Source organism: Salmo salar, chromosome 16 (assembly GCF_965601325.2).
Source record: "Salmo salar chromosome 16, fSalSal1, whole genome shotgun sequence".
In the NCBI taxonomy this organism is placed as follows: Eukaryota; Metazoa; Chordata; class Actinopteri; order Salmoniformes; family Salmonidae; genus Salmo; species Salmo salar.
The window spans coordinates 60,868,432-60,886,449 of NC_138306.1; positions in this window are offsets into that span (position 1 = coordinate 60,868,432).

Here is an 18,018-nt window from a genome sequence, read left to right on the forward strand (position 1 = left end):
TTAGAAATTCTATTACTTCATTTTCTCAAACATATGACTATTTTACACCATTTTAAAGACAAGACTCTCGTTAATCTAACCACACTGTCCGATTTCAAAAAGGCTTTACAACGAAAGCAAAACATTAGATTATGTCAGCAGAGTACCCAGCCAGAAATAATCAGACACCCATTTTTCAAGCTAGCATATAATGTCACAAAAACCCAGAAGACAGCTAAATGCAGCACTAACCTTTGATGATCTTCATCAGATGACACACCTAGGACATTATGTTATACAATACATGCATGTTTTGTTCAATCAAGTTCATATTTATATCAAAAACCAGCTTTTTACATTAGCATGTGACGTTCAGAACTAGCATACCCCCCGCAAACTTCCGGTGAATTTACTAAATTACTCACGATAAACGTTCACAAAAAACATAACAATTATTTTAAGAATTATAGATACAGCACTCCTTTGTGCAATCGAGGTGTCCGATTTTAAAATAGCTTTTCGGTGAAAGCACATTTTGCAATATTCTGAGTAGATAGCCCAGCCATCACGGCTAGCCATTTAGACACCGACCAAGTTTAGCCCTGACCAAACTCCGATTTACTATTACAAAAGTTTGATTACCTTTGTTGTCTTCGTCAGAATGCACTCCCAGGACTGCGACTTCAATAACAAATGTTGGTTTGGTCCAAAATAATCCATCGTTATATCCGAATAGCGGCGTTTTGTTCGTGCGTTCCAGACACTATCCGAAGTGTAAATAAGGGTCACGAGCATGGCGCAATTCGTGACAAAAAATTTCTAAATATTCCATTACCGTACTTCGAAGCATGTCAACCGCTGTTTAAAATCCATTTTTATGCCATTTTTCTCGTAAAAAAGCGATAATATTCCGACCGGGAATCTGCGTTTAGGTAAACAGAGGAAAGAAAACAAAGCATTCGGTCGACGCGGGCACGCGCCTGAGTCTCACACAACTGTAACCAGCCACTACCCAAACGCGCTACTTTTTTTCAGCCAGAGCCTGCAAAGCCACGATTCAGCTTTTTGCCGCCTTCTGAGAGCCCATGGCAGCCGTAGGAAGTGTCACGCCTTCAGCAGAGATCCTTTGTTTTGGATAGAGATGACAAAGAAGGCCAAGAAATGGTCAGACAGGGTACTTCCTGTACAGAATCTTCTCAGGTTTTGACCTGCCATTTGAGTTCTGTTATACTCACAGACACCATTCAAACAGTTTTAGAAACTTTGGAGTGTTTTCTATCCAAAGCCAATAATTATATGCATATTCTAGTTACTGGGCAGGAGTAGTAACCAGATTAAATCGGGTACGTTTTTTATCCAGCCGTGTCAATACTGCCCCCTAGCCCTAACAGGTTATCCTTTACAGCAGAGGTAACTCTGGGTCTTCCATTCCTGTGGCGGTCCTCATGAGAGCCAGTTTCATCATAGCGCTTGATTGTTTTTGCAACTGCACTTGAAGAAACTTTCAAAGTTCTTGAAATGTTATGGATTGACTGACATGTCTTAAAGTAATGATGGACTGTCATTTCTCTTTGCTTATTTGAGCTGTTCTTGCCATAATATGGACTTGGTCTTTTACCAAATAGGGCTATCTTCTGTATACCACCCCTACCTTATCACAACACAACTGATTGGCGCAAACGCATTAAGAAGGAAAGAAATTCCACAAATTAAATTGAAGAAGGCACACCTGTTAATTGAAATGCATTCCAGGTGACTACCTCAGGAAGCTGGTTGAGAGAATGCCAAGAGCAGTGGCATTCACTGAACAATACATGAATTGCACTATAACAGTGAAAAATGGTGCTCACAAACTGTTAAGGCCTACATAAAGCTGTCCCCACAGCAGAGGCCCAACCATAGTCCCAACACCTTACCTCTGTTACACCTGGCTATCATCAGAGCCTTGTCTGGCAGAAAAACAGTTCATTCAGCCTCATTTACTGCCCTTAAAAAACATAGCTGATATGGCTGAATTGTTTAACCTGTTGAGGACAGACGTTCCGCTAGCGGAACCCCTAGCCAACAGCCAATGGCATCGCACGGCGCGAAATACAAAACCAACTAAAATACCACAATTCAATTTTCTCAAACAATCAACTATTTTACAGCATTTTAAAGACAAGACTCTCGTTAATCTAACCACATTGTCCGATTTCAAAAAGGCTTTACAGCGAAGCAAAACATTAGATTATGTTAGGAGAGTACATAGACACAAATAATCACACAGCCAATTTCCAAGCAAGCATATATGTCACATAAACCCAAACCACAGCTAAATGCAGCACTAACCTTTGATGATCTTCATCAGATGACAATCCCAGGACATTATGTTATACAATACATGCATGTTTTGTTCAATCAAATTCATATTTATATCAAAAACCAGCTTTTTACATTAGCATGTGATGTTCAGAACTAGCATACCCACCGCAAACTTCCGGTGAATTTACTAAATTACTCATGATAAACGTTCACAAAATACATAACAATTATTTTAAGAATTATAGATACAGAACTCCTTTATGCAATCGCGGTGTCAGATTTTAAAATAGCTTTTCAGCGAAAGCACATTTTGCAATATTCTGAGTACATAGCTCGGCCATCACGGCTAGCCATTTAGACACCGACCAAGTGTAGCCCTGACCAAACTCCGATTTACTATTACAAAAGTTTGATTACCTTTGTTGTCTTCGTCAGAATGCACTCCCAGGACTGCTACTTCAATAACAAATGTTGGTTTGGTCCAAAATAATCCATCGTTATATCCGAATAGCGGCGTTTTGTTCGTGCGTTCCAGACACTATCCGAAGTGTAAATAAGGGTCACGAGCATGGCGCAATTCGTGACAAAAATGTTCTAAATATTCCATTACCGTACTTCGAAGCATGTCAACCGCTGTTTAAAATCCATTTTTATGCCATTTTTCTCGTAAAAAAGCGATAATATTCCGACCGGGAATCTGCGTTTAGGTAAACAGAGGAAAGAAAACAAAGCATTCGGTCGACGCGGGCACGCGCCTGAGTCTCACACAACTGTAACCAGCCACTACCCAAACGCGCTACTTTTTTTCAGCCAGAGCCTGCAAAGCCACGATTCAGCTTTTTGCCGCCTTCTGAGAGCCCATGGCAGCCGTAGGAAGTGTCACGCCTTCAGCAGAGATCCTTTGTTTTGGATAGAGATGACAAAGAAGGCCAAGAAATGGTCAGACAGGGTACTTCCTGTACAGAATCTTCTCAGGTTTTGACCTGCCATTTGAGTTCTGTTATACTCACAGACACCATTCAAACAGTTTTAGAAACTTTGGAGTGTTTTCTATCCAAAGCCAATAATTATATGCATATTCTAGTTACTGGGCAGGAGTAGTAACCAGATTAAATCGGGTACGTTTTTTATCCAGCCGTGTCAATACTGCCCCCTAGCCCTAACAGGTTATCCTTTACAGCAGAGGTAACTCTGGGTCTTCCATTCCTGTGGCGGTCCTCATGAGAGCCAGTTTCATCATAGCGCTTGATTGTTTTTGCAACTGCACTTGAAGAAACTTTCAAAGTTCTTGAAATGTTATGGATTGACTGACATGTCTTAAAGTAATGATGGACTGTCATTTCTCTTTGCTTATTTGAGCTGTTCTTGCCATAATATGGACTTGGTCTTTTACCAAATAGGGCTATCTTCTGTATACCACCCCTACCTTATCACAACACAACTGATTGGCGCAAACGCATTAAGAAGGAAAGAAATTCCACAAATTAAATTGAAGAAGGCACACCTGTTAATTGAAATGCATTCCAGGTGACTACCTCAGGAAGCTGGTTGAGAGAATGCCAAGAGCAGTGGCATTCACTGAACAATACATGAATTGCACTATAACAGTGAAAAATGGTGCTCACAAACTGTTAAGGCCTACATAAAGCTGTCCCCACAGCAGAGGCCCAACCATAGTCCCAACACCTTACCTCTGTTACACCTGGCTATCATCAGAGCCTTGTCTGGCAGAAAAACAGTTCATTCAGCCTCATTTACTGCCCTTAAAAAACATAGCTGATATGGCTGAATTGTTTAACCTGTTGAGGACAGACGTTCCGCTAGCGGAACCCCTAGCCAACAGCCAATGGCATCGCACGGCGCGAAATACAAAACCAACTAAAATACCACAATTCAATTTTCTCAAACAATCAACTATTTTACAGCATTTTAAAGACAAGACTCTCGTTAATCTAACCACATTGTCCGATTTCAAAAAGGCTTTACAGCGAAGCAAAACATTAGATTATGTTAGGAGAGTACATAGACACAAATAATCACACAGCCAATTTCCAAGCAAGCATATATGTCACATAAACCCAAACCACAGCTAAATGCAGCACTAACCTTTGATGATCTTCATCAGATGACAATCCCAGGACATTATGTTATACAATACATGCATGTTTTGTTCAATCAAGTTCATATTTATATCAAAAACCAGCTTTTTACATTAGCATGTGATGTTCAGAACTAGCATACCCACCGCAAACTTCCGGTGAATTTACTAAATTACTCATGATAAACGTTCACAAAATACATAACAATTATTTTAAGAATTATAGATACAGAACTCCTTTATGCAATCGCGGTGTCAGATTTTAAAATAGCTTTTCAGCGAAAGCACATTTTGCAATATTCTGAGTACATAGCTCGGCCATCACGGCTAGCCATTTAGACACCGACCAAGTTTAGCCCTGACCAAACTCCGATTTACTATTACAAAAGTTTGATTACCTTTGTTGTCTTCGTCAGAATGCACTCCCAGGACTGCTACTTCAATAACAAATGTTGGTTTGGTCCAAAATAATCCATCGTTATATCCGAATAGCGGCGTTTTGTTCGTGCGTTCCAGACACTATCCGAAGTGTAAATAAGGGTCACGAGCATGGCGCAATTCGTGACAAAAATGTTCTAAATATTCCATTACCGTACTTCGAAGCATGTCAACCGCTGTTTAAAATCCATTTTTATGCCATTTTTCTCGTAAAAAAGCGATAATATTCCGACCGGGAATCTGCGTTTAGGTAAACAGAGGAAAGAAAACAAAGCATTCGGTCGACGCGGGCACGCGCCTGAGTCTCACACAACTGTAACCAGCCACTACCCAAACGCGCTACTTTTTTTCAGCCAGAGCCTGCAAAGCCACGATTCAGCTTTTTGCCGCCTTCTGAGAGCCCATGGCAGCCGTAGGAAGTGTCACGCCTTCAGCAGAGATCCTTTGTTTTGGATAGAGATGACAAAGAAGGCCAAGAAATGGTCAGACAGGGTACTTCCTGTACAGAATCTTCTCAGGTTTTGACCTGCCATTTGAGTTCTGTTATACTCACAGACACCATTCAAACAGTTTTAGAAACTTTGGAGTGTTTTCTATCCAAAGCCAATAATTATATGCATATTCTAGTTACTGGGCAGGAGTAGTAACCAGATTAAATCGGGTACGTTTTTTATCCAGCCGTGTCAATACTGCCCCCTAGCCCTAACAGGTTATCCTTTACAGCAGAGGTAACTCTGGGTCTTCCATTCCTGTGGCGGTTCTCATGAGAGCCAGTTTCATCATAGCGCTTGATTGTTTTTGCAACTGCACTTGAAGAAACTTTCAAAGTTCTTGAAATGTTATGGATTGACTGACATGTCTTAAAGTAATGATGGACTGTCATTTCTCTTTGCTTATTTGAGCTGTTCTTGCCATAATATGGACTTGGTCTTTTACCAAATAGGGCTATCTTCTGTATACCACCCCTACCTTATCACAACACAACTGATTGGCGCAAACGCATTAAGAAGGAAAGAAATTCCACAAATTAAATTGAAGAAGGCACACCTGTTAATTGAAATGCATTCCAGGTGACTACCTCAGGAAGCTGGTTGAGAGAATGCCAAGAGCAGTGGCATTCACTGAACAATACATGAATTGCACTATAACAGTGAAAAATGGTGCTCACAAACTGTTAAGGCCTACATAAAGCTGTCCCCACAGCAGAGGCCCAACCATAGTCCCAACACCTTACCTCTGTTACACCTGGCTATCATCAGAGCCTTGTCTGGCAGAAAAACAGTTCATTCAGCCTCATTTACTGCCCTTAAAAAACATAGCTGATATGGCTGAATTGTTTAACCTGTTGAGGACAGACGTTCCGCTAGCGGAACCCCTAGCCAACAGCCAATGGCATCGCACGGCGCGAAATACAAAACCAACTAAAATACCACAATTCAATTTTCTCAAACAATCAACTATTTTACAGCATTTTAAAGACAAGACTCTCGTTAATCTAACCACATTGTCCGATTTCAAAAAGGCTTTACAGCGAAGCAAAACATTAGATTATGTTAGGAGAGTACATAGACACAAATAATCACACAGCCAATTTCCAAGCAAGCATATATGTCACATAAACCCAAACCACAGCTAAATGCAGCACTAACCTTTGATGATCTTCATCAGATGACAATCCCAGGACATTATGTTATACAATACATGCATGTTTTGTTCAATCAAGTTCATATTTATATCAAAAACCAGCTTTTTACATTAGCATGTGATGTTCAGAACTAGCATACCCACCGCAAACTTCCGGTGAATTTACTAAATTACTCATGATAAACGTTCACAAAATACATAACAATTATTTTAAGAATTATAGATACAGAACTCCTTTATGCAATCGCGGTGTCAGATTTTAAAATAGCTTTTCAGCGAAAGCACATTTTGCAATATTCTGAGTACATAGCTCGGCCATCACGGCTAGCCATTTAGACACCGACCAAGTTTAGCCCTGACCAAACTCCGATTTACTATTACAAAAGTTTGATTACCTTTGTTGTCTTCGTCAGAATGCACTCCCAGGACTGCTACTTCAATAACAAATGTTGGTTTGGTCCAAAATAATCCATCGTTATATCCGAATAGCGGCGTTTTGTTCGTGCGTTCCAGACACTATCCGAAGTGTAAATAAGGGTCACGAGCATGGCGCAATTCGTGACAAAAATGTTCTAAATATTCCATTACCGTACTTCGAAGCATGTCAACCGCTGTTTAAAATCCATTTTTATGCCATTTTTCTCGTAAAAAAGCGATAATATTCCGACCGGGAATCTGCGTTTAGGTAAACAGAGGAAAGAAAACAAAGCATTCGGTCGACGCGGGCACGCGCCTGAGTCTCACACAACTGTAACCAGCCACTACCCAAACGCGCTACTTTTTTTCAGCCAGAGCCTGCAAAGCCACGATTCAGCTTTTTGCCGCCTTCTGAGAGCCCATGGCAGCCGTAGGAAGTGTCACGCCTTCAGCAGAGATCCTTTGTTTTGGATAGAGATGACAAAGAAGGCCAAGAAATGGTCAGACAGGGTACTTCCTGTACAGAATCTTCTCAGGTTTTGACCTGCCATTTGAGTTCTGTTATACTCACAGACACCATTCAAACAGTTTTAGAAACTTTGGAGTGTTTTCTATCCAAAGCCAATAATTATATGCATATTCTAGTTACTGGGCAGGAGTAGTAACCAGATTAAATCGGGTACGTTTTTTATCCAGCCGTGTCAATACTGCCCCCTAGCCCTAACAGGTTATCCTTTACAGCAGAGGTAACTCTGGGTCTTCCATTCCTGTGGCGGTTCTCATGAGAGCCAGTTTCATCATAGCGCTTGATTGTTTTTGCAACTGCACTTGAAGAAACTTTCAAAGTTCTTGAAATGTTATGGATTGACTGACATGTCTTAAAGTAATGATGGACTGTCATTTCTCTTTGCTTATTTGAGCTGTTCTTGCCATAATATGGACTTGGTCTTTTACCAAATAGGGCTATCTTCTGTATACCACCCCTACCTTATCACAACACAACTGATTGGCGCAAACGCATTAAGAAGGAAAGAAATTCCACAAATTAAATTGAAGAAGGCACACCTGTTAATTGAAATGCATTCCAGGTGACTACCTCAGGAAGCTGGTTGAGAGAATGCCAAGAGCAGTGGCATTCACTGAACAATACATGAATTGCACTATAACAGTGAAAAATGGTGCTCACAAACTGTTAAGGCCTACATAAAGCTGTCCCCACAGCAGAGGCCCAACCATAGTCCCAACACCTTACCTCTGTTACACCTGGCTATCATCAGAGCCTTGTCTGGCAGAAAAACAGTTCATTCAGCCTCATTTACTGCCCTTAAAAAACATAGCTGATATGGCTGAATTGTTTAACCTGTTGAGGACAGACGTTCCGCTAGCGGAACCCCTAGCCAACAGCCAATGGCATCGCACGGCGCGAAATACAAAACCAACTAAAATACCACAATTCAATTTTCTCAAACAATCAACTATTTTACAGCATTTTAAAGACAAGACTCTCGTTAATCTAACCACATTGTCCGATTTCAAAAAGGCTTTACAGCGAAGCAAAACATTAGATTATGTTAGGAGAGTACATAGACACAAATAATCACACAGCCAATTTCCAAGCAAGCATATATGTCACATAAACCCAAACCACAGCTAAATGCAGCACTAACCTTTGATGATCTTCATCAGATGACAATCCCAGGACATTATGTTATACAATACATGCATGTTTTGTTCAATCAAGTTCATATTTATATCAAAAACCAGCTTTTTACATTAGCATGTGATGTTCAGAACTAGCATACCCACCGCAAACTTCCGGTGAATTTACTAAATTACTCATGATAAACGTTCACAAAATACATAACAATTATTTTAAGAATTATAGATACAGAACTCCTTTATGCAATCGCGGTGTCAGATTTTAAAATAGCTTTTCAGCGAAAGCACATTTTGCAATATTCTGAGTACATAGCTCGGCCATCACGGCTAGCCATTTAGACACCGACCAAGTTTAGCCCTGACCAAACTCCGATTTACTATTACAAAAGTTTGATTACCTTTGTTGTCTTCGTCAGAATGCACTCCCAGGACTGCTACTTCAATAACAAATGTTGGTTTGGTCCAAAATAATCCATCGTTATATCCGAATAGCGGCGTTTTGTTCGTGCGTTCCAGACACTATCCGAAGTGTAAATAAGGGTCACGAGCATGGCGCAATTCGTGACAAAAATGTTCTAAATATTCCATTACCGTACTTCGAAGCATGTCAACCGCTGTTTAAAATCCATTTTTATGCCATTTTTCTCGTAAAAAAGCGATAATATTCCGACCAGGGAATCTGCGTTTAGGTAAACAGAGGAAAGAAAACAAAGCATTCGGTCGACGCGGGCACGCGCCTGAGTCTCACACAACTGTAACCAGCCACTACCCAAACGCGCTACTTTTTTTCAGCCAGAGCCTGCAAAGCCACGATTCAGCTTTTTGCCGCCTTCTGAGAGCCCATGGCAGCCGTAGGAAGTGTCACGCCTTCAGCAGAGATCCTTTGTTTTGGATAGAGATGACAAAGAAGGCCAAGAAATGGTCAGACAGGGTACTTCCTGTACAGAATCTTCTCAGGTTTTGACCTGCCATTTGAGTTCTGTTATACTCACAGACACCATTCAAACAGTTTTAGAAACTTTGGAGTGTTTTCTATCCAAAGCCAATAATTATATGCATATTCTAGTTACTGGGCAGGAGTAGTAACCAGATTAAATCGGGTACGTTTTTTATCCAGCCGTGTCAATACTGCCCCCTAGCCCTAACAGGTTATCCTTTACAGCAGAGGTAACTCTGGGTCTTCCATTCCTGTGGCGGTTCTCATGAGAGCCAGTTTCATCATAGCGCTTGATTGTTTTTGCAACTGCACTTGAAGAAACTTTCAAAGTTCTTGAAATGTTATGGATTGACTGACATGTCTTAAAGTAATGATGGACTGTCATTTCTCTTTGCTTATTTGAGCTGTTCTTGCCATAATATGGACTTGGTCTTTTACCAAATAGGGCTATCTTCTGTATACCACCCCTACCTTATCACAACACAACTGATTGGCGCAAACGCATTAAGAAGGAAAGAAATTCCACAAATTAAATTGAAGAAGGCACACCTGTTAATTGAAATGCATTCCAGGTGACTACCTCAGGAAGCTGGTTGAGAGAATGCCAAGAGCAGTGGCATTCACTGAACAATACATGAATTGCACTATAACAGTGAAAAATGGTGCTCACAAACTGTTAAGGCCTACATAAAGCTGTCCCCACAGCAGAGGCCCAACCATAGTCCCAACACCTTACCTCTGTTACACCTGGCTATCATCAGAGCCTTGTCTGGCAGAAAAACAGTTCATTCAGCCTCATTTACTGCCCTTAAAAAACATAGCTGATATGGCTGAATTGTTTAACCTGTTGAGGACAGACGTTCCGCTAGCGGAACCCCTAGCCAACAGCCAATGGCATCGCACGGCGCGAAATACAAAACCAACTAAAATACCACAATTCAATTTTCTCAAACAATCAACTATTTTACAGCATTTTAAAGACAAGACTCTCGTTAATCTAACCACATTGTCCGATTTCAAAAAGGCTTTACAGCGAAGCAAAACATTAGATTATGTTAGGAGAGTACATAGACACAAATAATCACACAGCCAATTTCCAAGCAAGCATATATGTCACATAAACCCAAACCACAGCTAAATGCAGCACTAACCTTTGATGATCTTCATCAGATGACAATCCCAGGACATTATGTTATACAATACATGCATGTTTTGTTCAATCAAGTTCATATTTATATCAAAAACCAGCTTTTTACATTAGCATGTGATGTTCAGAACTAGCATACCCCCCGCAAACTTCCGGTGAATTTACTAAATTACTCATGATAAACGTTCACAAAATACATAACAATTATTTTAAGAATTATAGATACAGAACTCCTTTATGCAATCGCGGTGTCAGATTTTAAAATAGCTTTTCAGCGAAAGCACATTTTGCAATATTCTGAGTACATAGCTCGGCCATCACGGCTAGCTATTTTGACACCCACCAAGTTTGGGACTCACTAAACTCAGAATTACTATTAGAAAAATTGGATTACCTTTGCTGTTCTTCATCACAATGCACTCCCAGGACTTCTACTTCAACAACAAATGTTGTTTTGGTTCCAAATAATCCATAGTTATATTCAAATAGCTCCGTTTTGTTTGTGCGTTCAGGTCACTATCCGAAGGGTGACACGCGAGCGCATTTCGTGACCATAAATGTCAAAATATTCCATTACCGTACTTAGAAGCATGTCAAACGCTGTTTAAAATCAATTTTTATGCTATTTTTCTCATAAAATAGTGATTATATTCCAACTGGGCAACGTTGTATTCATTCAAAGGCTGAAAGAAAAAAATGGAGTAGTCTCGTGATCGCGCATCTCCAGTGTCACTGTCCCCAGGCTGACCACTTACAAATTCTCCTGCTGTTCTTCGCCCAGAGACAGCAGACACCCCATTCCACTTTCTGGCGGCTTTAGAGAGCCAATGGAAGCCTTAGAAAATGTCACGTTACAGCACAGATGCTGTATTTTCGATAGAGATGCAACAGAAGGACAACAAATTGTCAGACAGGGCACTTCCTGTATGGAATCTTCTCAGGTTTTGGCCTATATGCATATTCTAGTTTCTGGGCAGGAGTAGTAACCAGATTAAATCGGGTACGTTTTTTATCCGGCCGTGAAAATACTGCCACCTATCCCAAAGAAGTTAAACAAACGTGGTTTCCACTGACAGTTGAGATGTACAAACTATGGCATAAGGGGATGACAAGAGGATGAGAGGCAATCCGTAATTTCGATTAAGACATTAATGAGCGAGCTAGGACGGACGTGGTCAATATAACTATTTGTTCAGCACTTTTGAAATGTACAGCGACAGAATTCAGAACATGGGCTGTTCTTACAGTGTTCTCCCTATACACCAGGTCAGAACCGTAGGATAAATAAAGGGGGCATATACAGTAAGCAGAAAATGAAAGCTCTTACAATATTCAATGATTACATTTCTCTAAAACAGGTTATAGGCTACATGTGCACCACCAAGTCAGAACAGTAGGCAAAATTAAGAGGGGAAAATAGACCAAATGATTAGGGTGAGGCACATGGGCTACTAACAGCCTACTACACAACATCAAATCAAATGTTATTTGTCACATGCGCCAAATACAACAGGTGTAGACCTTACAGTGAAATGCTTACTTACAAGCCCTAACCAACAACGCAGTTTAAAAATATATATAAATAAAATAAAATACCTTAAAAAAAATAAGAATAAGAAATAAAAATAACAAAGAATTAAAGAGCAGCAGTAAAATAACAATAGCGAGGCTATATACAGGGGGTAACGGTACAGAGTCAATGTGCAGGGCACCGGTTAGTCGAGGTAATTGAGGAAATATGTATATGTAGGTCGAGTTATTAAAGTGACTGTGCATAGATAATAACAGAGAGTAGCAGCAGTGTAAAAGGGGGGGGCAATTCAAATACTCTGGGTAGCCATTTAATTAGATGTTCAGGAGTCTTATGGCTTGGGGGTAGAAGCTGTTTGGAAGCCTCTTGGACCTAGACTTGGTGCTCCGGTACAGCTTGCCAAGCAGTAGCAGAGAGAACAGTCTATGACTAGGGTGGCTGGAGTCTTTGACAATTTGTAGGGCCTTCCTCTGTCACCGCCTGGTATAGAGGTCCTGGATGGCAGGAAGCTTGGCCCCGGTGATGTACTGGGCCGTACGCACTACCCTCTGTAGTGCCTTGCGTTCGGAGGCTGAGCAGTTGCCATACCAGGCAGTGATGCAACCAGTCAGGATGCTCTTGATGGTGCAGCTGTAGAACCTTTTGAGGATCTGAGGACCCATGCCAAATCTTTTCAGTCTCTTGGGGGGGAATAGGTTTTGTCGTGCACTCTTCACGACTGTCTTGGTGTGCTTGGACCATGTTAGATCGTTAGTGATGTGGACACCAAGGAACTTGAAGCTCTCAAACTGCTCCACTACAGCCCTGTCGATGAGAATGGGGGCGTGCTCGGTCCTCCTTTTCCTGTAGTCCACAATCATCTCCTTTGTCTTGATCGCGTTGAGGGAGAGATTGTTGTCCTGGCACCACACGGCCAGGTCTCTGACCTCCTCCCTATAGCCTGTCTCGTCGTTGTCGGTGATCAGGCCTACCACTGTTGTTTCATCGGCAAACTTAATGATGGTGTTGGAGTCGAGCCTGGCCGTGAAGTCATGAGTGAACAGGGAGTACAGGAGGGGACTGAGCACGTACCCCTGAGGAGCCCCCATGTTGAGGATCAGCGTGGTGGATGTGTTGATACTGACCCTTAACAGCTGGGGGCAGCCCTTCAGGAAGTCCAGGATCCAGTTGCAGAGGGAGGTGTTTAGTCCCAGGATCCTTAGCTTAGTGATGAGCTTTGAGGGCAGTATGGTGTTGAACGCTGAGCTGTAGTCAATGAATAGCATTCTCACATAGGTATTCCTTTTGTCCAGGTGGGAAAGTGCAGTGTGGAGTGCAATGGAGATTGCATCATCTGTGGATCTGTTAGGGCGGTATGTAAATTGAAGTGGGGCTAGGGTTTCTGGTGTTGATGTGAGCCATTACCAGCCTATAAAAGCACTTCATGGCTACAGACGTGAGTGCTATGGGTCGGTAGTCATTTAGTCAGGTTACCTTAGTGTTCTTGGGTACAGGGACTATGGTGGTCTGCTTGAAACATGTTGGTATTATAGACTTAGACAGGGAGAGGTTGAAAATGTCAGTGAAGACACTTGCCAGTTTTTCAGGGCATGCTTGCAGTACACGTCCTGTTTATCCGTCTGGCCCTGCGGCCTTGTGAATGTTGACCTGTTTAAAGGTCTTACTCACATCGGCTACGGAGAGCGAGATCACGCAGTCGTCCAGAGCAGCTGATGCTCTCATGAAAGGTTTCAGTGTTACTTGCCTCGAAGCAAGCATAGAAGTAATTTAGCTCATCTGGTAGGCTCGTGTCACTGGGCAGCTCTCGGCTGTGCTTCCCTTTGTAGTCTGTAATGGTTTGCCAGCCCTGCCACATCCGACAAGCGTCAGAGCCGGTGTATAACGATTCGATCTTAGTCCTTTATTGATGCTTTGCCTGTTTGATGTTTTGTCGGAGGGCATAGCGGGATTTCTTATAAGCTTCTGGGTTAGAGTCCCGCTCCTTGAAAGCGGCCTGATAATCCATGGCTTCTGGTTGGGTTATGAATGTATGTATGTATGTATGTATGTATGTATGTATGTATGTATGTATGTATGTATGTATGTATGTATGTATGTATGTATGTATGTATGTATGTATGTATGTATGTATGTATGTATGTATGTGTATGTATGTGTATGTATGTATGAATGTATGTATGTATGTCACTGTGGGGACGACATCATTGATGCACTTATTGATGAAGCCAGTGACTGAGGTGGTGGACTCCTCAATGCCATCGAAAGAATTCCAGAACATATTCCAGTCTGTGCAGCAAAACAGTCCTGTAGTTTAGCATCTGCTTCGTCTGACCACTTTTTTATTGACCGAGTCACTGGTGCTTCCTGCTTTAATTTTTGCTTGTAAGCAGGAATCGGGAGGATAGAATTATGGTCAAATTGGCCAAATGGAGGGAGAGGGAGAGCTCTGTATGCATCTCTGTGTGTGGAGTAAATGGTCTAGAGATTTTTTCCCTCTGGTTGCACATTTAACATGCTGGTGGAAATTTGGTAAAACGGATTTAAGTTTCCCTGCAGTATATGCAATGGCGGTGTACAGCATCGGTCTGTGGTGGTATGTAGACAGCTATGAAAAATACAGATGAAAACTCTGTAAGTAGATAGTGTGGTCTACAGATTATCATGAGATACTCTACCTCAGGCGAGCAAAACCTCGAGACTTCCTTAGATATCGAGCACCAGCTGTTGTTTACATATATGCATAGTCCGCCACCCCTTGTTTTACCAGACGCTGCTGTTCTATCCTGCCGATACAGCGTATAACCAGCCAGCTGTATGATGTTCATGTCGTCGTTCAGCCACGAGTCAGTGAAACATAAGTTATTAACGTTTTTTATGTCCCGTTGGTAGTTTAATCTTGCTCGTAGCTCATCGATTTTATTTATTTTTGGTCATAAGAGATGGTAGCAGCAACATTATGTACAAAATAAGTCAAAAATAAGTTACAAACAACAACAACAACAAAAAACAAACACTTAGTATTACTTTCTTAGCTACAGTATACACATCTCCCTGGCATATTACATCATTTATGCAGCAGCATACAAGACATTTTTGGACTCACCTTGTCGTGCTGTGCTCACTTGGACAGAAAGGTGGCGCGGCGGCTCTTCGTGGGCAAATTTTGTCATCAAAGTCTGGCATTCTCTGGATTGTTGGTGCTTTCAATAGAACTGGGAACTCTGAAAAAAACAAGGTCAAATCATGATGACCTCAGTGATCTTCAGGTCGTAGCTCTAGAAAAAGGCCAAGTTCCCGACTTACAATTCCGAGTTGGAAGACTGTTCAGATCGTATTTTCCCAGTCGGAGCACGTTTTTTTACCGAGTTCCCAGTTGTCTTGAACTCACTGAAGTCAGATTTCCCAGTTCGGAGTTAACAGTTGTTTTGAGCGCGGCAGAAAGCATGCTGGATGGACAGCATGTCCAATGTTGAATGTTTATCATTTTAAGCTTGGAAAAGAGACCCTTAAACCCAGACTTGGGGCCACACAGCCACACCACTGAATAACAGGCTAGTGATTGCTTTGCAATGCTTGCAGTTAGCCACTATTTCCTTCCAAACTACTCATTGTTGAATTTGAGATTTCCAACTTGTTGTGTAATGTTAATGTCCAATGGCCGATGAGCACCGATACATTTTATCTATAATTTCTCCTCCTTATTTCTCTTCATATGACAAGGATTAAAAAGCATTTCCCAGTAGATTGTCGACTTGATTCACGATGATGTCTGCTAGCTTGCTAGCTAAGATTTTGAAAGTATGATGTTATTAACATGGTAAGTCCAATCAAAGCTACTGTAGATATAACGTGATTTGACATAATTTTATCTGTGGCCAATGACCTTGAACCTTCTTGGATGAACACTGTAACTCTATGGCAGCACCCAAGGGGCTTGAATTTTCAAGCCCTACCCTTAGATTTGGTGGTGAAGTAGTGTCCCCATGAGTGACAGACAGTGGTGGTCTGGTTTGCTTAATATAAGGAATTTGAAATGGCTTATACTTTTACTTTTGATACTTTACATTTACGTCATTTAGCAGACGCTCTTATCCAGAGCGACTTACAATTTTAAGTACATTTTAGCAATTCCATTGACTTTTGATACTTAAGTATATTTAAAACAAAATAGTTTTTGATTTTTACTCAAGTAGTATTTTACTGGGTGACTTTACTTTTACTTGAGTCATTTTCCATTAAGGTATCTTTAATTTGACTCAAGTATGACAATTTAGTACTTTTTCCACCACTTTTAAGTAAGCATTTCACGGTAAGGTAGTAGTATTCTGCGCAACATGTGACAAATACAATTTGATTTGATTTGGTGACAGAACACTGACCCAATTACGCCGCAACAAGAGAACATTACCCAATCACAGAGCAACTACAGAACAATATCAACCCCTACGCTCCATATTTTCCGCTGGCTGCCCCTCCACCACAGAAAGCACTGAGCTGGGCTGAAACACCTGCATTTAGGAGCTGCCCCTCCACCACAGAAATGTATTTTTTTAATATTTGGGATTCTTCAAAGCAGCCACCCTTTGCCTTGATGACAGCTTTGCACACTCTTAGCAAGTGGTGACCCGTCATTCAGGACAGAGCCCCACATCTTTACAAATAAATAAATAATGCCGGAAAAAACATATATATTCTTTGTGTGTGTGGGGGGGGTCGCTGTTTTGCATGTTATTTTGGCATTAACACGTGTCACATATCAGTTTGCAAACAATGTAAAAAGAACTTTAAAAAATGTATCATTGAGTTAATAAAGCCGCATAAAAACATGGTCTCTTTTTTGCGTTCTTCAGCAAGGCAGCTCCTAAATGACAGGTCCCAGATGAGAGCGAGTGAGTGGTTTCCATTGTTTTTACTTCTGCGTGTGCATGTGACACAAGTTCGTCCATGTAACAGCATGAATATAAAACGTTAAGCACTTAGACTGTGAGTGATGAAAAAAGAAATCAGCCTTGAAGACAATTCATTGGAAAATCGATGTTTTTGGCACAAAGGTGATAACGAGAGTGTATTTTTTAACAAAGAATATGGACAACTCTACAGAGCCAGACCTTCCCCATTCAGAAGTATCAGGACACTATATTTAGTACACTCCAAACCCATTAAATTGTTCCATGGTATATATACAAACACCCACACAGGACCTTTTGAAGCTCAGAGCTGTCCATGTCTGAATTGAAAGCAAAAAAGGAAAGGTGTGTTATAATTGTTAATACTGTATGACTATTATTGTTGTTGTTCCACTTCTTATATAATGCCTTTGTGCCTTAGCCCCGATAGAGGAGTCAACTTTCCAAATGTGCTAAAAAAGACACTATTGGAATTGTCTTTCTGGGCTCGGCATCAGTTAAACTGCAGTACCACAAGTCTCCTCTCAGGAACATGGGATGGCGTGAAAACCGGAACCCTGGCCCCTTGGAAGAATTCCTCAACTTCAAAACTTTGTTCTCTCCATAGCAAAGCTAGCTTAGTTTACTAGCTGTACTCACTACTGGCCTCGTTTGCTGTGATTGAACGGTAAAGACACACCCAATAAACACACACATCAAACCACACCCCCAAGACAACTCACTGTTTGCCTTCAGTTACGGCTGCAGGCAGTTCTTAATGAGCATGGATGAAAAACAAGGCCAAATCAGGAAGTGCAGTGTCACGTCATGACGAGTATAAGGGGTTATTTGTTATTGTAGTTTGGTCAGGACGTGGCAGGGGGTATTTGTTTAGATTGTTCCGGGGTTTTTGGTTATGTTCTATGTTAGTATATTTCTATGTTCTGGTCTAATCTTTTTAGTTCTATGTTTAGGGTT